The sequence below is a fragment of the Zonotrichia albicollis genome, chromosome Z (assembly GCF_047830755.1).
Source record: "Zonotrichia albicollis isolate bZonAlb1 chromosome Z, bZonAlb1.hap1, whole genome shotgun sequence".
Taxonomy (NCBI): domain Eukaryota; kingdom Metazoa; phylum Chordata; class Aves; order Passeriformes; family Passerellidae; genus Zonotrichia; species Zonotrichia albicollis.
Window position 1 is genome coordinate 9,818,557 of NC_133860.1, and position 22,776 is coordinate 9,841,332.

Sequence of the window (22,776 nt, forward strand, 5' to 3'; positions counted from 1 at the left end):
AGTGAATGGGTGAAAAGGAAAAAAGTCTTTTAACAGGTTCGAGTCATTGGAAAGCACAAGTCTGAGGCTTATGGGGGATGCAGAGGGGAGGTCACAACTTTTCAAACTCTGTGCCTATCAGGTTGCCTTTGGATTTTCCATTCTTCCATTGGACCTCGCATTAAATCCCTAATCTCTGCAAAATATCAGGAATCACGGAACCTTCTTTACATTCCATCCTCCTAAAACCATTCACCACAAAGCACTGGAGACTATGCAGCAGTGTTTAATGATGAGATTTCACCTTTCACTCCAAAGACTCCCAGGTTGCTTCCATGGTCATGGATGACACTGTGGAAATGCAGCTGCCTCTGGGCCAGAAGCCAGTGGACAACCCATGTTGCAGCCAAGGGCAAGTTTTGGTGAGAAACCTGCTTTTATGAGCAGTGTCTGTGAAACTTCAGAATTTGTCATGGGTCTTAAAAACCCAAAATGCCAGCGTATGACAAGCTGTACTCAACCCAGTTAACGCATACTGGAGTACAAAAATGGCCCCAGCCTCTTCCTTCATTATTGTTTTGCAAAAAGAAATTGGAATTTCATGCTTGGTTGTGGTCTCTGTCCATGCACTGCCAGATAGCCAGCAGCATGACTTTGATGCTGCTCAGGAACAGGCTTCTCATCACACTTCTGTGGAATGGGCAAGCACACAACATGAGGCTTAAAATTTCCTTTGTGGTGACTTAAAGTCAGTTCCAGAGGATGGGAAAATTTGTAAGCCATAACGCCTGAGTGGTGCAGACAAGTGACATAACATGATACAATACAAAGTCTTCTGGGACAAAATTAAATCACTGCAATTTTTTTTTTTTTTTTGAGCAAATTTGAACCAGTAGGAGTTTTTACTGGATCAGTATCATGTACCAGTACTGTATTTAATCCACAGCTCAGAGCCCTGGAGATAGATTTATGGCAACTTTGGACCACAGCCTCTCATACTTCCTGAGGGCATGATCCTCTGAGAGAACAGCCCAGCTTTGGCAGGGAGCTCAAAAAATGACTGTGGCAGTTATTTTCTGTCCACATTATGGATCACAGAGGAAACATCCTCTCCCTGTCACCTGCCTTGTGTCCATCTATCTAAGGTATGTAATTTATTAATAGAGTGAATTAGAAGAAATGTGATTGCTCTTCACATGGTCCCTCTGCCTCCAACTCTGCTTTTGTTCAAATCTTCTAACTCTGCCTCTGATTTTGCATGGATTACATGAGGAATTTCTACAAAGGGACAGGATGCAAGCTGTCCCAGGTGTGGGTTATCCATGTGGAAACAAGGAGCAAGAGTTAATGGCAGTTGCCAGAAATGTAATCTTCACTTGTTTCCATCAGATTGTGCTGAGTCCAAGAGCTACCATCCCTCTGCACCTCCTGAGCAACACTGACTGATGGCTGTGCCTCCGTGTGCCCAAGTGTGGCAAAGGGAGCCAGGAAAAGTCACACTGGAGGGGAAAAGACGTGGCAAACCAAATATCTGTCACAGCCAGTTGAAGCTGCAAACATCCTGCCCAAGACAAAGAGGCAGAAATAAATGAAAATCCAAGCACACCTGTAATTACAGAGGCATGTAATTGTGCACATTACACACACACACACACACACACACACACACACACGTATCTGTCTTCTCAACATAGACACATTTAGAGTAGATTATGGAATCATATCTGACTCCATAATTAGGTTTGAGACTTTATAATTAGATCAGATAGTCACCTTTCTATGTAAGTAACTAGCTATCATAGAGGGCTTGCAGGAGGGCCAACTGAATGATTAAACAACTGACACGGCCATAAATCACAAGGACAATAAAAGCAGTACTGCCCAAGGTACAGCTGTGGCCAGCGTAGCAAAGCACCCATCTGCAGGAGCAGGAGAGGTGCCCATCATGCTGCCCAAGGGCTTTTACAAGCTTCTGCCTCAGAAATCTGCCAAGGTTTTGTAAATCTATGCACTCATTACCTAAAGCTGTATCAGAGTGTTGGGGAAGGGAGTGCAGTCATCCAACCTGTGAACACCTTCTCACAGAGACTTTTGGTCTCTAAAATGATCAAACTCCTCCCATTTGTTCCCTCCGAGGTAGGCAACAAAAATTTGGTATGTGTTGGAAGGGACCTTAACAACCATAATTTTCCAGCCCCCTGTCATGGGCAGGAACATTTTTCACTAGACCAGGTTGCTCCAACCCCAAGTCCAACCTGGCCTGGAACACTTCCAGGCATTTACAACTTCTCTAGGAAATCAAGGGTAGTGTTTGATCCTAATGACTTCCATAGCTGGCATGTGGTTTTTGCCCATTTTCCTTGTGAACATCAGGCCTCCAGGACACTGAAAAGCAGAAGGAGATGCCAGCTGTGCCTCAGCTCATTACAACACAAAAAAGTCAAGCTGGTAAATTTGCCTAAGTCAGATCAACACCAGGTTGCTGAGCTCCCAGACCAATCATCATCACTCTCAGTGTGATGCACGATCAGAGGTGACTCCTGGCATGACCCAGGAGACCACCCTGAGCACTCTGCTGGATGCAGCTGAGTGTGTGCCACTGCAAGGATAAAATTTATTCCATTAACAACAGCCATAAAACTCTTTGGGAAGAAGTGTCAATGTGCACAGAAGGGGACTTAAATACTTACTATGTTCCAGCCAGCTCTTGCCAAGCACACCATCCTGGAGGTAGCAGCAGCTACTCCAGGCTACAAATGGAAAGTTTTATGGGTATTTAGGGAAAGGTTATTGGCACAGAGATCAGCCACAGAAAGCAAACCCCTGTACAATTCCATCATCTGTGTTACCAAACTTTCCTAGATTGACTCTGCTCTTGGAGAGCTGCCATCATACACAGTGGCCTCCTTCTAACACCGTCATGGCAGAGCAACAATCTCTTCTTCTCCCTCTGATCAAACATTTCCCTCTGCACCACGAAATGTGTGGAAAATTATTTCTCTGCATGAATCATTAATGAGAGTTTTGTTTTTATTTACTGCTGCTGCCACAGAACTCCTTCTTTCACTTTTATTTTCCCTCCCCTTCTCCATTATTTCATTTTTGCTCGCTCATGTGCCAAATAGACCAGCTTCCTCTTCCTTTGGGAAAAACAGAGAAATAAATAAAATCTAACAGCACATCTGATGGGGAATGCACCATGTCTTGGCTCAGCATCTGTTCCTCAGAGCCATAAGTGATGGCACAAGGAGGACCTAAAAGGCTTCAGTCCAGGATCTATCCCGTGCCCAGTCTGGAGTCTGTACAAACAACACATCCCATGTTATTCCATTCTCCATGCTTCAAACCATGCTGGGAGTAAGAAAGTTTGGATTTTGTCCATCCAGGACACTGCACTGTGTGTTTCCTTGCTGAGTAAGCAGGGGTGCCTTGCTTGGTCCTGTAAAATACACCAAGCATCCCCAACACCAAGAGGGGACTGTGAGAAAAAGGGGTGTCTAAAGGGCATACAAGAGGAATAGCAATAATTTGGGGTACCTGAAGGAAAACACTGGGAGTGCTTTGTCCTGCAGAGTACATCATGTTTTTGGGGGAAAGAGAGTGTCACGGCCAGAAATACAAGAAACTCCCTTAAAGCCTCATAGATAGAAGAAGACAAAGATGAAGAAGACAAAGGAAAAGAAGAAGAAGGAAGGAGGAGAAGGAGAAGGAGAAGGAGAAGGAGAAGGAGAAGGAGAAGGAGAAGGAGAAGGAGAAGGAGAAGGAGAAGGAGAAGGAGAAGGAGGAGAAGAGGAAGAGGAAGAGGAAGAGGAAGAAGAAGAAGAAGAAGAAGAAGAAGAAGAAGAAGAAGAAGAAGAAGAAGAAGAAGAAGAAGAAGAAGAAGAAGAAGAGGAAAAAATCAGGAGGCAAAAGCTACACAAGACACTGGTGGATGCAGCTGGATGCACACGGGACAAAGAGCAGCTCACAGTGCTGGGACAGTGATATCAAGAGGCACAAAAACATTATCTGGGAGCATGCTGATGGGAAGACCTGAGGCCAGGAATAAAGGCAAGATAACTGACAGCTGCTGTGGGCAAAGAGAAGGAACACCTTTGCCTCTAATGAGGCTGAAGAGGAAGTGGTTACAGAAGTGCTGTGTGAAGTTGAGTCAGGAGGAGATAAAAGCCTGCTGAGTATCTGCAGGCCTGAAAGGCCTCTCCAGCTCAATTACCTTACTGTGCTCTTTGCACACATCGGGCTCCCTCCAAGGCAGCACAGAGGGTCAGGAGCCCCAGATTCACCACTCAAATCCCTGTTGAAGCAGGACCAGCACTTTGGATTATTACTCCTATAGACCCATAGAATCATTCAGGTTGGAAAAGCCTTCTAAGATCATGGAGTCCAACCATTCCCCAGCACTGCCGAGGCCACCCCATGTCCCCAAGTGCCACATCCACACATTTTTTTGATCACCTCGTGCATGGTGACTTTAACACTTTCCAGGGCAGCCTGTTCCAATGGCTGACCAACCCTCCAGGAAACAATTTATTCTTGTTATCTAATCTAAACCTCCCCTGGAGCAACTTGAGACCATTTCCTCTCATTCTGTCACTTGTAATACTTCTAACACTGACTCCAGGAGGATGTTAAAGGTTGGGACGGGATCAACACTTGAAGAGGAATCTAGTGTTGAGTCAGTCATGGTTACCACCTCTCTTCACCAATGAACCTTGGATTGCTGTCTCTTAATCTGAATCCTTCACTTATCTCCCAGCCAAAGTTTGGTCTGTTGTCTGTGATGGGCCAAGAGAGCCCTGAACTGAGGTGTCTGTGCTGCTGCTCCCCATCTGGAGATGGCTGTGGGCTTGAATAAGTTTTCAGCTCCTACCTAGAAGCATGCCACAGTTTATTGTTATTTTATTTTTTACTCACACCACTTTTTATTTTTAAGGGTTTTCCTTAAGGACTTTGGGAGGTCTGTTTGCTGAGCCAAGGATGAAGAAAGTGTTCTGTCCTAAAAGCCACACCTAGAAGACAGCATGTTTTAAGAGCAGATGTCTCTTCCATGCTGGTGATAGATGTGGAGGAGCAGTACTCATGCTCCTGTGAGTACCTCCTATGACAGAACTCTAATCTAATGTACCCAACACCTGTGAAAAAAAGCCATTTATGACTCCTATCCAAGAGAATTTGTTGGGCCAGTGCCCTTCTCTTTAATCCAACAGACTACAAGAATACCATTAACTTCAGGATGTCTACACTCCAGTCTGTCATGGCATCAGGGACCATGGCCTCCAATTTTTGTCTCACTTAAACACCAAAAGATGACATAGGCCATCAAGAAGCCCTACATCCATAAGACAGAGACTGCTGTCATCTTTAAAAGCATGCAGTTAGAATAATTAAAAAGGGAAAGTGTTTCCTTTTTCCGCTCTCACTTTTTCTGAATCAATGGAAAACAAAACTGATAGCTGGAGAGGCTTATTCAACTTTTCAGGAAGAAAATTGTCATGAAACAGAGAGAAAGCATGCCATTTTTCAGCCCATTAGTTGAAGATTTATGGAAATTGCAAGGATGTGGATGTATGGGTTAATATTTTAAACTGATTTGCAACCTTAGGAACAATGGACATGTATAGTAACACTTTGCCCAGATGCCTGCTGCAGCCCTTTACATGTGTACAGTCCTGTTTGAACACTTACTGAACTCCCCCAGTTAAGCTTTGTGTCTCTGATCCCTTCTGAAAAAGAACTAAGGGATTCAGCAGAGAATTATTCCCAGTATAGAATTCTATTGAATTCCCACTATAGAGCTCCATAGGAAGGCTTTAGAAAAGAGAGAAAAAAAAAGGGAAAAAAAAAAGGGGGAAAGAAAAACTACAGGAAGGATTTCCTTGTCTAGGAAACTAATAGGATTTCAGAAGAGTTTCAGTGGAAACCCCACCACATTCTCCAAAGCCAAGTATTTAGTGAGTCTAGAGGAGAGGTAGACATGGATCACAGCATCACTCCAGAATATGCTGGGTCTGGAAACACAGAGGGAAGTTAGGCCAGTGTCCAAGTCTTAGAAATCACATCAGTAGCACATTCAGGCTATGTGGATTCATATTGAGGGAAGATGTGCCTGTAACACCTTGCAGCTTGACCTCTGGTTTGAGTATCATCATTTTCTCCCTTCCATCTTAAAACTGGCTTCTCCATCTGCTAAAATGCCAGGACAGAAAGAGGATGATTCATTGTATACATATATATCTCAGTTTTAAAGGTTAAGGCTAACAAAAATTTCAAAGTAACTTAAAACCTCAGGCTTCCGATCCTTAACCCACCTCTAATTTTGAGGTGTTTGAGTGAGTCCTGGGTTACCCCATGCTTGCCTACCACACATTCTTCTGAAAAGATTTCCCAAGCACTGTTACTAGTTATACCATACTACAGTAGAGGAAACTTTGCTGTCATTGCTGCCATCCTCACAGAGCCCTCATCTGCCCAGGATTGCACAGCAGCCCTCACTGAGCCAGGAATTCACTCTTTTCAGAAGATGAGTAAGTCACCCACGACAGTATTTAGCCACAATGCCATCTCCTCCCAGTATATTGCAGAGCCAAGCCTTGGGCCACCTCATGCTCTGGTGCTCACCAGGGCAGGTCAGAGCCTTGTCACCACCTTGCGACCTCAGGTTTGTGTGGAAATTGCCCTCCTCTTGCATGGCTTTTCCACACATTCAAAAGGGCACATCACACTCAGCAGCCCTGCACAGGAAAGGTAACTCATCCTCACCATCTGCACAACTCCTGTATTCCCTGAAAAAACCCTGTGCTGGATGGACAAGGACACAAGCCCCACCAGAGTGCCTACACATGAGCAGGAGTAAACCTGACCCAGGGGTGTGTGAGCAGCGCCAAGGTCTGTATTCCCAGAGTATTTCCCTGGACACCTTCCTCTTTGGTCACCTGCTCTTCTTCAAAGTTTCTGCTTGGTCTTTTGAAGAGACATAAAGACAACAAAACCCTAAATGAAATAATGTCAGAAGGTTTCTTTTCATTCCCAGTCATCCCAAACCTTACTGAAAAGTTCATCATTGCATTTGGACAATTTGTCCTCCAAAGTAAATCCAGCTCCAGAAGGGCAAAATATTTCCTAACCCTGCTCTCTCTCAACAGCTGATAAATAGAAATTAGCTACTTCCTTCACTCATTTCCTCAGCTCTGAAAGATTCTCTGACTGCTTTTATTCAATTTAAGAAATTATTTTGTCTTCCTTTATTCCCCCAGCTGTTCATTCTCTTAACTTTGTACTCTCTACAACCAGCCAAATGCAAATTCAGAATCCAGGTGCCTGTTCCAGGTCCCAGCACCCAGCAGACCTCTAAAACGGTCCAAAAATCCAATGAACTTCACTTCAGGTGAAGCCTTCTCATTGGGAGGAGAAAGACCCAGTCTCCAGGTATTGCTAACCACACACACTTGCAAACTCATTTAATGTCTATATCAGCAGGAAAGAGGACCCTCAATATCCAATGTTTGCAAATCGCTTTCAGATCTGACAGTCCCCCCAGGCTCAAACACTGAGTTGAGGGGTTTTGAAGTCCATCTTTAATCAAGGTGACGATTTCCTAAAAGTGTAAGTAATTTTATTTCCTCAGCAAGAATAACAGGAAAGAGAGCCTTTTTCTATCAAGCTGGAAAGAAAGTAATGAGAGCAGAACCTACAACAGCAGCAAAACCAGTCCCAGCAGAAACCACAAGCCCTGCAGCAAAACACTGGAAACCTTCTCCACTAAGGTTCTCCCACAGAGTCTCACCTTCCTCTCTTTGCACTAGCTCTAAACTTTGTGTTTATGCTGCCCTAAGGTTTCCTGGACTTCCCAGCAATGAGGCTAGACCTTACCAGGGATTTCCTCTGTCTACTTACTATTTTATAGGTCACCTATATTAGAAAACTGTTCCTCCCTGTGAGGGTGGTGAGGCCCTGGCACAGGTTTACCAGAGCAGCTGTGGCTGCCCCTGAATCCCTGGGGGAGTTCAAGGCCAGATTGGGCAGGGCTTGGAACAGCCTGGGATGATGGAAGATATCCCTGCCCATGGTAAGGGGTGGAATGAGATGATGCTTAAACTCCCTTCCAACACAAATCTCTGATTCTGTGATTTTTACACACAGATTTGCTGCCCTCATCACCTGAGGAACGGTTAAACACAGCACTTACAAATCTCAAATCCTGCATGCCTGCATGCTGCGGTGGGCAAAATGCAAGTTCTGAGCATGGCTTAAAATCTGTCCCCCCATGCTTCATGGAGAGCATTTTGGCAGTTATTAATTCTGCCTTTCAGCATTGCCACAGGCCCACAGATCACAGATACTCCAGAGATGGGTGGTTAATGGGGAGATAGGAAAACCGCCTAGGCATATGGTTAAACAAATCAGTCATCAGTTCACTGGGACACCTTTCATTTCCATCACAGCAATCTGTTGGATCCCAGAACTGTTTTTACGTGGTTCATTAGACAATAGCCTTTCTTGCTACTAGTTAGGTCAAGAGTCAAAATTGCTGTGTAATTGCAAGTCTCAGGGCACAAGGCAAGAGTTTTTCAGTCCTGGAGGGTGTTGTCCAAAGGGGAAAGAAAACAGAAGGGAAAGATTATGTGTGAGCAATTGAGCCCTACTGAGAGGGAAAAAAAGTCACTGAAACTGAGATTAGGCAAATCTGGTAATGGAAAACAAGAGTCCTGTTGGTAAATTGGCACTTGCACCTAAGGGATGTGTGTGGTAGGGAAAAGGAGCTCAAAGGATGGGTCAAAAAAGAGCAGAGGAGGAGATTAAGCAGCATCTGAAGCCAAAAAAAAATTATGGTTGCACCTTTCTGAGCATTTAATTCCTTGTGTTAATTAAGCACACAGCAATAGCAGTTGTTAAACAAGAACAGTTCCCAACTTAATCAAAGTACAATATTATTGAAAACAATACAGAGCAACCTCAGCAGAGAAACCAGTGTATATCAAATCAAGCTAAATAGCTCAGTTATGATCATTATTAATAATAAATCATGGCCACTGTTTCTTTTGTTTGCCAACAACCAGCATAGTTTATGGCTCTGCACAAACCCAACACACCATTTTATAACATTTCAAAAAGTGCGTCCTCCTAAAATGATAATGTGTTAATAATCTATGCTGGGCTTTTTGGCAGGAATCAAAAAGCTCAAACGACTTGAAATAACATCAGCTAAAAATTATTTATTCCCCATCCCTAGTTGCAGAGAAAACAGAGGTTTTCTTGGCTCAGTTACTTCTCAATAGACTTCTGGTTTCAATTAAAACTTTGAGTCTGAGAAGTTTAAAAAAAAAAAAAAGTTGAAGCCAATAAGAGATGGAAGAGAAGTCTCCATTCACTGAGTGTTTCTGCTTTTGTTTTTTTCCCTATTTTTACATAACCCTTCTGAGCTAAGAGCACAGATTAAAGTACAAGTCCATTGTGTGGATGTTTTTTTTTTTTTCTCCTTTCAGCTCAAAAACAAATGGAGATGGAAAAAAGTTTCTCCTTTGAGTGGAAGGAGCTTCTGATGAGGGTGTAATCTCAGCAAAGGCTGAGGAAGTGCAGAAAGCTGTGCATGAAACAGACACTTGCACATTTTCCCATGAACGTGTCCAGTCCCTGGAAAGGTTTGGGGCCAGGCTGGATGGGGCTTGGAGCAGCCTGGTCTAGGGGAAGGTGTCCCTGCCCTGGGGGAAAATGGGGCTGGAATAAGATGAGCTTTAACATCCGTTCCAACCAAAACATTCTATGATTCTGTGATTCCCTGATAAGAACTTTTTTATTTTTGCTGTCCACAACACAGGGTCCACTTGTTTCCTCAGGTTCATGCCATCCCTACCTGTCTCCAGACACCTGATAACACCATTTCTGCAGCCTGCACCGAGTCAACCCTGCATGCAGGGGCTTTCAAACCACCGATTCTTCCCATTTGGGCCCGTAATATTCCACCCAGGACAGGCTTTGCCAGCAGCCCCCTCCTCCTGGAACAATTCCACCCACGCCAGGAGGCTCAGATGCTCTCCCCGACAGCGGAGCACCGGCCAGCTCTGCCCTCTCCTCTGCATCCTTTCCCGTGTGTGTGTGACAGACGGACACAGAAGGACACACGGAGGGTCCCCCCCACCCCAGAGCGGGGCCGGTGCCTAATGAAACACCTCTGTACGCCGCGGGAGCAGCCTGCCAGGCTCTCCATCCTCCATGCTCCCTCTCCTCCCAGAGCCCGGCTGGGTGAGCCCGGCTCCCGGCAGCCGCGGGGACACCGCCACCCCACGGCACCGGAACGGGTGGGCGCTCCCCTCGCATCCCCCGTGCGCATCCCCAGGGCACCGAACCCCTCTCATCTCCCCACCGAGGCCAGGGGAGCTGCCCGCCGGGGGTGTCCGAGCCGGGTGTGCCCCGTGTCCCCCCCGCCTGCCCGGCTTGGGCTCCCGGCGGCCAAGTGCCTTTCGAGCATCAGGCGTCAGGCCCGGGATTATCGGGGCCGTTTATTTGAAGCGGAAACGAATCGGAAATCCTTCTCTCAACTGCCTTTTGGAGACATAAATACAGCAAGCAGGCAGGCAGGCAGGCGGGCGGGCGGGCAGGGGCAGCGCGGGGAGCGCCGTGCCCGCTGGGGCGCTGCGATGTTGGGATGCGAACACACGGGCACACACCGACACACGGTGTGCACCCGGGGGTTCGATAAGGGACCCGAATTCCCTTTGCCCTGCGGGGGAACCCGGCGAGGAAGGGGTGTGAGTGCGAGTGTGAGTGCCAGTGTAAGTGCGAGTTCGAGTGCGAGTGTGAGTGTGTGAGTGCGAGTGCCCGCGCCGGGCAGAGCCTTGCGCCAGGGCTGGGGCTGACAAAAGCCGCCCGAGGCTGCGGCTGCGGGTCAGCCCCTGCTCCCGGAGCAGCAGCCCGGTGGGTGCTCAGCCTGCCCACGGCCAACTCCGCTCCCGCTCCCGGCGGGGGCTCCGGGGCCGGCGGGTCCCGAGGGCGGCGATCCTCGCAGTATCTAGAACCATTATCCAGCTCCGAGCGTGGCGGTGGGGCGGGATGGGGGGTGTCCCGCTTGGCTAATGACTGCCCCCCACGCCGTCCTCCTGCCGCTCCGTTGTTCCCCAAACCCGCGGCTTTTCGGGTTGCTGCGCGTCCTTTTCAATGTCAAAACACGGCGGGGCCACCCCGGGGCAGCGGCGCCCCCCGGTTCGGCCGCGGAGCCCCGCGCACACACACGGCGCTCACACTCACGCTCACTCACACTCACACACGCACAAATCCCCATAAGGTTACAGCGCTGCTCTCTAGCTCCACTTAACCTGCAATTTACGGAGCGGGGGGGGAGGTCGTGTCCCCCTATCCCTCCCCAGTTTCCACGGGCACACACATAGCTGCCACCTACACGTATAAACACATGTGGGCTACCCAAAGCGGGGGCCGGGAGAGGGGGTATGTGGCGGGGGTGTGGGGTGGTGGTGGTGGGGGGGAATAAATACATTATTCAAACTCCTGGAGAAAAAAATTCCAGCCCTTTCCCGGTCTCGGAGGCAGCACCGGTGCCCCCCACCCCACGAGAGCCACACGCAGACACGCACACATGCTCCCAAAGAGGCACAAAGCGTGGGGAGGGAAGGGGTCGGAGAGGATGGGGAGGAGGACTCGCATGCAATGCACAGAGGAGAAATGTTCCCCCCTCCCCAAAAAGAAAAAAAAAAAAATAAAGCCCTTTTCCGCGCCATTGCAAAGTCGCAACAGAGAGGAGGGAAAAAAAAAAAAAAGAAAAAAAAAAGGGGACATTAACTTTTGCATGCAGAAGGGGGAAAAATTAAAAAAAAAAAAAAAGAAAAAAAGAAAAAGGGGGTGAAGGAACAGGAGAGAAGCGTACGATCCTCCCGCAATTCCGATCACCAAGGCAGACCTTTCCTCGATGCCTCAGAATTTTCCTTTTTTTTTTTTTTTTTTTTTTTTTTTTTTTTTTTTTTCCCCGCATTTACTAACCCATATCCCCAAAACGGCAGCGGGGGTCTTCTTAGCAGCTTCCTCCTCTTCTTCTTCTTCTTTCTTCCTCCTCCTCCACCTCCTCCTCCACCTCCTCCTCCTCGTCGTCGTCGGATTTCCCCTCTTCTTCTTGTCTGTTCTGTTTTAGATCCCGGTTTCAATCCCTCGCCACAGCCCCCAAAGGTGCTTTAGCTTGTGTTGCGGCAAACCCATGGCGGTGTTCATCTGTCAGATGGGGATGAGGGGAGCGCCCGGCCGCGCCGCGCCGCGCACGCAGAGCGCACAGGGAGGAGCGCGGCGGGAGGAGGAGGAGGAGGAGGAGGAGGAGGAAGGCACCGCGGAGAGAGAGAGAGAGAGAGGGAGATGGACGGACACACAGACGGAGAGACAGCCCGGGAGATGAGAGATAGATAGATACGGAGGGGATAAATAGAGCGAGATAGAGAGAGGGGAAAAAAAAAAAAAAAAAAAAAAAAAGGGGAAAATGGCGTCTTGGAAAGCCGGAATCCCGGAGTAAATCAAATTAACACGCAACACCCAGAGCAGTCCCGGCTAATTTTAGCAGGATCCAAAATAAAATGGAAAGGAAAAAAAAGGGGGGTGAGGAGGAGGAGAAGGGGGGGACGGGGGGTGAAAGAAAGGAGGAGGGGGTAAGAAGGAAAAAAAAAAAGAGAGACCGAGAAAAAAAAAAAAAGCCCCTCAATGCACTGGATAAAATCCTGGATTTGAAATCGATGGAGCTGGTCTCCAGCTCTCTCGCTTTTTTCTTTTCTTTTTCTTCTTTAAAAAAAAATTCTTTGAAGGGGGGGACTCTTTTGCTCTCTGCTTGTTGTGGTTGGTTGGTTGGGAGCCTTTTTGCAGGGGGGGCGAGGTTGCGGGGAAGCGTTTTCGGTTTTGCTTTTCCCGGCGAGGAGTTTCAAAAATATTAAAAAAAAAAAAAAAAGAAGAAAAAGAAAAAGGAAAAAAAAAAAAGAATAAAAGAAAGAAAAAGAGCAAAGCCCCACCAGGAGGAAAGGGCTGCTCGGCGGCGGCGAGGAAGCTTCTTGCCTTTCTTCGCGCTCGGGCTGGGCTCGGAGCGGGGCCGGGGCTCCGGCGGGGCTGCGCCGCCCGCCCCGCTCCGCTCGCCGCGCTCCCCCCGCGCCGCCCCGCGCACGGAGGCGGAGGGAGAACCCCCCTGCCCCCGGTGCGGCCGGAGCGCCGCTCGCAGCCTCCTCACCCGGCGCGCTCGCACACCCGCATCCCCTTCCCCCGAGACAGGGCGTGCGCCTGGGGGCGGCTGTTTGCTCCCCCGAGGGATTTTTCCCTTTCTCTGTCTTTTATTTTGTCTTTTCGGTCTGGTTCTCTCCCCCCACCCCTCCCGCGCTCCTGCCTCTCGCTCTCCCTCCCTGCGAGGGGCGGCGATTTGGTTAAGCAGATCTGGGGGGCTGATGTCTCTCTCTTCCCTCCGTTTGCATCGCTCGCTCCCGGAGTCCTGCGGCAGCGGGGGCGAAGTGTGGGGGATAAATGGGAATGATCAGGCACACACACACACACGCACACGCACACACACGCTCTCACACTCACAGACTCACACGCAGACACGCTCTCGGTGTGCCTGCAATGCTCGGCTCCGGGTTAATGTACTCAACAGTGCCACTACCTGACACAACTGCAGCACTGATGGGGGCAGGGGAGGGAAAGCAGAGGAGGTGAGATTCAGGGCAGGGCTATTTATCCCATTTATCCCACCCCGGGCTCAGCCTCTCCCACGCCCTCCCGGCCAGCCCCCCGTGTGCTTTTCGCGGCGGGTTCTTGACCGGGGTGAGGCATTTTTGGGGTAGAGCGGCTGCTGCTGCTCGGGCCGCGCTGAGAATTCCCTCTCTGGGGCTGGGGGAGATAAGCAAGGACTCTCGATCCCTGATTTAAGGAATAAATCCACCCCTCCAATCCCAGCACCTTTCATAATGGACCAGAAGCAGTGTAAAAAACACAACACAAACCCAGCTGCAGGCCGGTGAAGTGGTGCAGAATCCCAATTGTTGGGCTGTTCCTTTCCCACCCTCACTCTGCCAGCAGTCTGGATGACGCTGCCTTTTGGTCTGCCAGCTGGGCAAACCTTTGCTCACAGGAGTAAATTGTTGGCTTGCCTGAGTGACCACAATGAGGATGAGGAGGAACCCCCGGAGGAGGGAAGACCTGTGGAATGGAGCTGTGGAGTTGTGCTTGGAGATGAAGATAACATTCCAGGGGCAAGAGGGGGAATGTAGGGAGTACCCCACTGTGCTCCTTGATCCCTTGCAAAGATGGTGCCACAGGGCTCCCTGTCCCGGAGTGCTGCAGGAGGCTCAAGGAACACCAAGTTCCTCCTCTTTGCCCTGGGACAGAGGGTGGCTTCAGGCCATCATCCCGGGTCACCTGAATTCAGTGTGCAGCTGATGCAAGGGTTGGATTTATGCACATGTGTCCTACATGGTGACCACTCAAAGGACCATCCCTTTGAGTGGTCACCATGTAGGACACGTGTGCATAAATCACCGGCCATGGAGGCTTATTCATGTGCCATTATCCCTTACATCATAGAATCATATAGAATTATTTGGCTTGGAAGGGACTTAAAAGATCTTGTCCCACCCCCTGCCATTGGTAGGGACATATTCCACTATCCCAGGCTTCCCCAAACTCCCATCCCACCTGGACTGGGGCACTTCCAGGGATGGGGCAGCCACAGCTTCTCTGGGCACCCTGTGCCAGGGCATCACCACCCTCACAGCGAAGAATTTCTTCCTAACATTCAATCTAAACCTGACCTTTTTCAGTCTGAAGCCATTCCCCCTCCAGGCCCATGTAAAAGTTCTTCTCCAGCTCTCTTGGAGCGCCTTTAGGCTCTGGCAGGGGCTCCCTTAGAAAGGCCTTCTGTTCTCCAGACTGGAAAGCTGCAGCTCTCTCAGCCTCTCCCTTCAGGAGAAGCAGCAGACGCACAACCCAGGTTGCACTCTAACCCAAAATGGGTGGAAGAGATTTGTGGGCCCATGAGATGCCACCACAGCCCTCCCAAAAACCCTCAGCAAACTCAGCTGCCTGGGTGAGTGTGTGCCCTCAGCCCCACTGTGCTCCTGGGGAAAAATTCCTGGGTAAAAGCCACACCAAAGCATCGCTTCCCTTTGGATCTCCCCGTGTGACTGACATCCACCAGAAACCTGCAAACCCCAAACACCCGAGCTCAGGTGAGGCAGCCTGTCCTCCCCTCATGGGCTTTTCCTCATGCTTCTCTCCGACAGGAGAAAACAAATAAATCAGCAAAATGCACAAGAAGCCTCCCAAATGACAAGCAGCAGATCAGCCCCATCTCCATCCCAAACAAACACGGGACTCGCAAACCCCGGGATCGGAAATGTCACTCCGAGCACATCGACGTTTCTGATTGAAACCAAACAGGGATTGTCATTTCCAATCCGCTCTTTGACATGGAAGGGAGGCTTGTTTGTTTGAATTAAATCACCCAACTGGAGCTACGTTTTGTCATTTTGTATCTAAACAAAAGGGAAAAAGAAACAGTTTCAACATTTCTTGGCAGAGCTGGCGCTGACATTTCCCCGCGAAGAATTCTGGTTTTGAAAATGAAAACTTTTGGCAGGTGAACTCTGTATCAAAGAACTCTGCTGAACATCATCTTCCTCCTTGGAATAAGCTCACAAATGGCTATGAAATAATTGGCATTATTAAATTAATGCAGAGAACCAAATTATGGAATCAAATGCTCCCGCAAAAAAAAGAGAAAAAGAAAAGGGAAAAAAAATCACATTTGCTTCCCCTTTGCTAGAAAATAATATTTTGATTATATCCAGTGAATTTAGGATAAAAAGTGTTTTCTGAGCCTTTTCGCTTTTTAATTTGTGTTTATTTACTTCTGGAGAGGATACATATACATAAACAAATGTATTTAAGCAGCCCCACAAAAAATAGTTTCAAAGTGAGTTCAATTTAGAAAGCAATAGAGATAATGGCTTATTTAATGCTCGCTTTGAAAACATGGCAGAATTTGAAGAAACAAAAATAAAAAAGATTCAGACCTAGCAAAGGAAATTTGTGATTCACCCAATGTTATTTTTAGGCCTGTCATATGTATAACTGAAAGAAAAAAAAAAAAAATCACACCTGGTTACTTTTACTTGTAGAGATCAAACTCCGTCAGGATAAATTTCATAAACAGAAAAAGACCCATCCCTTTGAGTGGTCACCATTCAGGACACGTGTGCATAAATCACCCCGGATCAGCGCTGACATCAAAGCTTTTCTGACCTGTGGTTTTGTCTTCTAGTTCTAGAAAATTTTCCCTCTTTTAAACAACCTCCTCCCTCTGTCTCTGCTGTGTGTCAAGGAGTTCAATCTGAGTGGATAATCTCAAAGAGGAAGTTCTCTCCTCTTTGTTCTTTCCACTTAAAAAAAAAAAAATAAAATATGATGGCATTTCATAAAGTTGGTTTGGTTCTGCAGCAGACCTGAGATGAGTTTCCTATTTGTGCCTAACAGTCTACACATAACCTTGACTGCATGAGACAGATGTGTTGTAATGAAGGCCATGAGCCTGTTGTTTTTATATAAATAGCATGTTAAGTTAAATATCTATATAACTCTCCCAAAGTTCAAGGTATGAATTAAAATCACGCAGAATTATTGGGCGATTTGTAAGTCAATGTGAAAGATAAAAAAATAAAATAAAATCTTGAGAGGCCTGCAGTAAAACAGTGGTAACTTCATAGGATACAAAAGTACAATCAGATCATTAAAAATATGTAATTACTATTAAAATTGCTTAAAACAGAGACTTTCTTTATGTGCTGTCTCATCAGATATCTAGCACATTTCTGAGATTTATGTAGAAGATTATCTATCTATCTATCTATCTATCTATCTATCTATCTATCTATCTATCTTTCTCTCTATCATCTTATGATCATTTATCTATTTATATGTACAAACAAATTTCAGATACACAGTTTCCAACTTCTTGTATCCCACCACAATCAAATTTCAAGACAAGTGAAAACAGGGGGGAAATGTGAACATACTTCAATATTCTCTCTTTTTTTTTTTTTTTTTTTTTTTTTATTTCCCATCAGAAAATAGTAATTCAACTGTTTGGACAAATTAGAAATAACAGTGATTTTTAATGTAACCCTTTTATTTTATAAATCTTTCAGACATCTGGTATCAAGTTTCAACATTGTTGTGTGAACAATGACAGGCAAGAATCAAAATTCAGGGCCAAGGGTTTGGAAACCAAGTGCAAAACTAATTTTGGAAGACATAACTCCCCTATTTTGGTTGATTCTCCATGGTTTTAGGACATTCATACCCGCAGCATTCCCATCCCAAACCATTTCCCTTGCACATTATTTTGATAACTCAGAACTGACACCCTTGTCTCAGCATCCTCATGATGCTGACAAAGGCTGTGTCATGTTGGTTACTGTCCAAAAACAAGAGGATTTTGTCTCCAAGTCCTCAACCAGGACAATTAGGAGAAAACTTTGGTGGCTTAACAACCAGGGAGACAACAAAATGGGAGTCTCAGGCTCAAACCCAGGCTTTTCTTATCTGTCTGACCTTTCCACATCCTTCTTTACCCCTGTGGAGGTGGTGTCTAAACATTTCTGCGCACACAAAAGTTGCAGTGCTCAGTGCTGCAGAGCACCAGGCCCTGCCCTTTGCTCAGACACTCCTGTCCTTTGGAAACCCTCTGAATATTTGCTCTTTCAACATCTACCAGTTTGCCACTGCTTTTATTGTGTGTTGATGTTTCTCAGTCTTCCCCGAGCAAATGAGTGACTCTGATCTCGTAAGTGCATTCAATTCTTTCCTTCATAAAAAAAAAAAAAAAAAAAAAATCTTCAAAGAAACTAATTGCTAACAAGCATCAAAACCCATCCTGGATTCTCATGTGCACCTTTGCCTTAGGATGGTGTGGATTTCCATCACAGTTTTCATACAGATGACAATTTTGCATCTATACGTACATATAGCCTTCAATGTGTGTACTTATGTATATCGAAGGTTTATAAGCTATCACAGGAGCAGGAACATGAATAAGAAGCACAAAACCTCAGCAGAAATGTGACATCAGTCAATGAAGCACAAGACAGGCAGGAGGCAAGTGAAAGCTGCATAATTTAGGAGAGGGAGTGAATGGAATTACTGGATCTGTTTGGGAATTTTGGCTATAAAGAATGGCTTAATCTAGTTGGGGAAGCCATAAAAGGAATTGATAACCAGAAGTTGAATTCAGAGAAAATATCACATTGAAATGAAGATGTACAAGGTTCATAGCAATTAATCACTTCAGAAGCTTAATGGGAGGGTGGGTAAAAATCACCATCTCATGACATTTTCAGCTTGGAGAGTGGATGGCTTCCCAGAAGAAATGTTTTAGCCAAGCAAAAGTAATTGGGTTCAGGACAGGAGCAGACATGAAATGAGTTAAGAACTGCCTAACTGACAGATCTCTGAAAGCAATTGTCAATGCAGAATTATGGCCAAAGAAGAGTGTTACTAGGGTTTCCTCTTATGCTATTCATCAGTGATCTGGAAGTAAATATAAAACTGCTCCTGATGACATTTGTAGATGACATTATGGTCACTGAAATAGCAAAGCATGAGAGTCCATGGCCTGATGTAGCAAACACTGCCTGGCTTGGGCAAACTAATGTGTTTTATTGTACTAAGATGCTTCTTACAAACCCAGAACAAAAACCTGGACAAGCCTGGCACTGCCAGCTCTGAGTTGGAACCTCAAACCTGAAAGTGCTGGTGTGAGTCTTGGGTTGAATTTTAGAGGCTGTCCAAGCCACATTTTAAGACATATGGTGACAAAACTGGAGAGGGTATAGCAAAGAGTAACAAAAACAAATACTTGGGGAAAATGGGAAAAAAGTACTTTAGAGCAAGGGTTGAAGAATTGCGTTTAGCCATCAGAAATATGTTTGATTGCAGATGGAAAGAGGTTTGTATGTGAGAAAATTAAATGATATCAAGGGACTGGGCATAGGTTCCTAAACTCTAAAGGAAGAGGACTGGGACCATTCTGCAACATTTCACAAATAATGGTTTAATTGACTCTTATTCACTGTAAATTCAAATAATTTCTAACTCTGTCCACACACTGCAATTGGAAAACCTCACTCAAACATTTGGGGTCCACATTGGGCCTGAGGGTCACATCAGTCAGGTGCAGTTCTGGATTTGGTCTGAGATTCTTTTCTGGAAATAAAGTTTAACTGAATAAAATATAGCTATCCTTTCGCCTTAGCCAAGCTGAATCCCTGATCACAGCCTAGATGGCCTGCATGGTCCTTTCTGGCTTGGCAGCCTGGGAAATGAATTTGCAAAAGAATTGTGTAGATGCCCCTTGAACTTTGCTGACAGAAAGGTGCATACAGTGCATTTCTCGTGGGAGCTGCCCTGTAGCAGCAAGCAAAATCTTACTACTTCAGGGTGAAAGTGGCCATTCAGGGACTGAAGAAACAGTTCAGCCATAAGGTTAGGTCAAATCGTGACTTTTCAAGAAATTGTTGAACCCCTGAAACAGCAGGGTTTTGGTTTGGCTCTGAAAATTTGCTTGGAAAATTTGGCTCAGAAAATTCCTCCAACCCAAGATGGATTTCTTGGTATAAAAAGGGACACAGCTTTACCTTCATGGTTAGATCTCAGTGGTGATGTGTGATCTCATTTGCAACCTGTTAAATCAGAGCAGATACCCAAACCTTGTCTTCCAGTCACTGCTCCAAGAATGACACAGCTGGCTGTTCTTGGGTGGGTCTGCCACTTTATTTTATTAGGTTGTTCTTTTAGGCATAGATAACATTATTTGAATCAGAAATTATTGATTTATCTTGTCCAAGTGTGTTCTCAGTCCCATGGAGAGGCCAACAATTCTTGTTTCTCATGAAATAAATAATGCAGAATGGCATTGGTTTTATTAAAATATATGTACCTAATCCTCCCTGAAAACAACCTCCAACAAAGCCCACACCAACAATGCTAAAAGAATAAGAAAATGTCTGCTATCTTTGTCTGTATAACTTTCTTGGGCTAGTCACAGGGCAGGAGACACAGACCACAAGATAAAATCAGCAGTAAGAGGGTGAGCTGATGTTGGCCCCAATGATTATTTGGAGGAAATAAAGAAAGAGCATGTCCACATGCTATTAGTAATGTGTAAAGTCCTTTAGATGGCAGTGGATAATATCCATATGGATATCCATCCATAGATAATATACATATGGAGAGAAACCTGTTCTCAATACCTCTGCACCTTCTTTATCTAAAATTTAAATCACCTTCCCTTCCCTCCCAGGGCTTCGCAAAACTTGACACATGGATGCTTTTTATGCTTAAATTATTCATCATTGTTGTGGGACACCCGAAACTTTTGAAGATGGAAACATGAGGAACGAGGTGGATCTCGTTTCAGAGCGGAGCAGCAGTTTGCAAACATTCTCCGGGGTGTTTGGCACCGTGTGCTGCTCCAGCCCGTGCACACGGGGAACAGGATCCCGCAAGGCCAGGGTGCAGCATCTGACAGGAATAACTGCTGGGATCAAGCCTCTGTCATCTGTGCTGGATCTCAGCTGCAGCAGGGACAGCCCTGTTCAGGCACCAGGTTGGTCAGAGCACAGGGTGGGAGGTTTGAGCCCTTTCCATGGTGAGCTGTAGCACATTGCGCAGAAAGCAGGTTGTGTTTGTAAATTCCAGGTGTACAGCAGAGCCTCGGGATACCTAATTTTGCCTTTTCTCTCTTTTCCTTGCAATTGCCACACCCTCACGGGTAATCAGCAGTAGTTGATATTAAGCAATGAGTGTAAACTTGACTTAGCCATAGCAAATCTAGGGTGGGTAAATCCTGTGCCGGCCACCGCGCTCATACAGGAAAACCAAATTAACTTTATAATGGCGTAAAGAGTGGTCACATGCCATCCAAGTAGCTGAGATTAAAAAGCAACTGAGCTGTCACAAGCCCAAGATGCCAATAAGGCCTCCCCATCAAAGAAGATCTTAGAACAACAATTAATTGAACTCCACGAAAGCCCAAACTGGGATTAGATAACCCTGGCCCTAAATCTTGATGCTCACCCCTACTGAAGCATCCGCCCGAGAGCTCTGACACATTTCCTGGCACTCCCAGGGTGACACCCAGCCTGGCATCGGGTGACACAGAGATGCCCTGATTCACAGGGAGCATCCCGAGTTACCTGGGCTCTCCGTCCCGAGGGAAAACTGGAATTCCAGGTCTGCAGAACCAGAAAGCCTGATCGATTCCCTGTGTTCCAGGGAAAGCACAGCACAACTTTTTAGCTCACACCTCAGTCATTTATCAATGTTCTCTTTCTTTACCACCGAGATAAATTTTGAAAAAAAAAAAAACCCAGAAAACAAAAGCATAAAAAACCCAACCCCCCCCCAAAAAAAACCAAAAAACCGAAAAAAACCAACAACAAAACAACCCAAATCTACACGTGTGAGTGGGGCTGAGGCGGGTGGGATCTGCCTCACGGCTGCAGCACTGCCGTGCCTGCTTTTCTTGCCCTTTTCGGCGGCAGGCTGCCTGATGCGCGGAGTTTTGGGTGGTTTTGGTTGAATAGCCATGAAGCATTGCCCTCTGCCGGCAGGTCGCACACCTGGCTGCGAGCCGCTCCTGCTTGGGGGGAATGAAATCTCAAGCAGTTTATATAAGGTGATTTAAATTTTGGAAAAGAAAGGAGGGCAAAGCCAGAAGGAAAAAAAAAAAAAATTAGAAAAGAAGAGCATCAGCAGCAAAAGGATCACTTCTGTCCTTAGAATTTAAAAGACAAATACATTTTCATGTTTTGGGGTTTTTTTGTTGTTTTTTTTTTTTAATTTTATTTTGATCATGCTTTAAAATATCAACTGACAAAGCATTTCTTGCTACAGCTGCACAACATTGTGCTCATGCAGCAGCATGTGCCTTTGAGAGAGGCTCGGGGCGCAGCCCACTGTTCATTAGAAGTGAAATGCAGGCTAAAAACACAGATGTCAAAAAGTCACTGCCAATAAAAAAATTGTCAGAGGATGCAGAACACCTTTGGTGCTAATTTGGCCCTTTCTTACAGCAGGGCCTGAGCAATTCACAGTCTCCTAAAATACATTTATCCTCACAATCTGCAAGACTTGAGGGGGACTCCAGTGCTCCTATTTTTCTGACAAGGAGGCAAGGCTTAAAACAAAAAATAAAATTATTTTCCTTGGGTTGCAATGGGAGCCTTTGACAGGAGGGCTTGAATTCATATTTCTCACACCTTTCTAGTTCATACATGAGCTCTCTGTGCTCTGAAGTTTGCACCAACTCTGTCCAGCTTAACCTGGGAAGAGTTTAGAAAACAGGATATATTTTTAACATTTTTCACTTTGATGAAACTCTGCATCTTAAATAAATTATATAATATAGAGCAGGAAACTTCTTCCGAGAGCAAGCTAAAAATATAAGATTTTTTTTTCTTTTTTTTTTTTCTCTCCATCACAGCTCCTGTTCCCAAATTACACTTGCCTTGCTCAGTCTTAGAAAGTTGACACAGAACAAATTGTCCTATGTAAATTGCAAGTTTCCCTTCTGATTGACAGCGATCCACAAAGATGGATTAATTCCAGAGGAAGTCAAGCGAAGACTGTGCCATCACTATTAACCCAATTATAAAGATGCTCCAAATTGCTGTGGAGCTGCCAGCGCATCCTTCGTGCGATGCCTCACGTAGATTTGAAGCGCAGGAGCCAGACAAAACACAGGTGAGGGGGATGCAATGGCAAACACGGGCCGTG

At 46.1% G+C, this 22,776-nt stretch overlaps 1 protein-coding gene across 3 annotated transcripts in view; it reads right to left on the minus strand.

The window, feature by feature from the left end:
* The window catches only part of SETBP1 (SET binding protein 1), a 270,016-nt gene extending 257,605 nt beyond the window's left edge, over positions 1 to 12,411 (minus strand). For all 3 annotated transcript variants that reach the window (XM_074532771.1, XM_074532770.1, XM_074532769.1), the window contains exon 1: positions 11,968 to 12,411. The gene's annotated coding sequence lies outside the window, so the exon portion shown is untranslated. The remainder of the gene's footprint in view (positions 1 to 11,967) is intronic.
* Between the last annotated feature and the right edge of the window lie 10,365 nt (positions 12,412 to 22,776).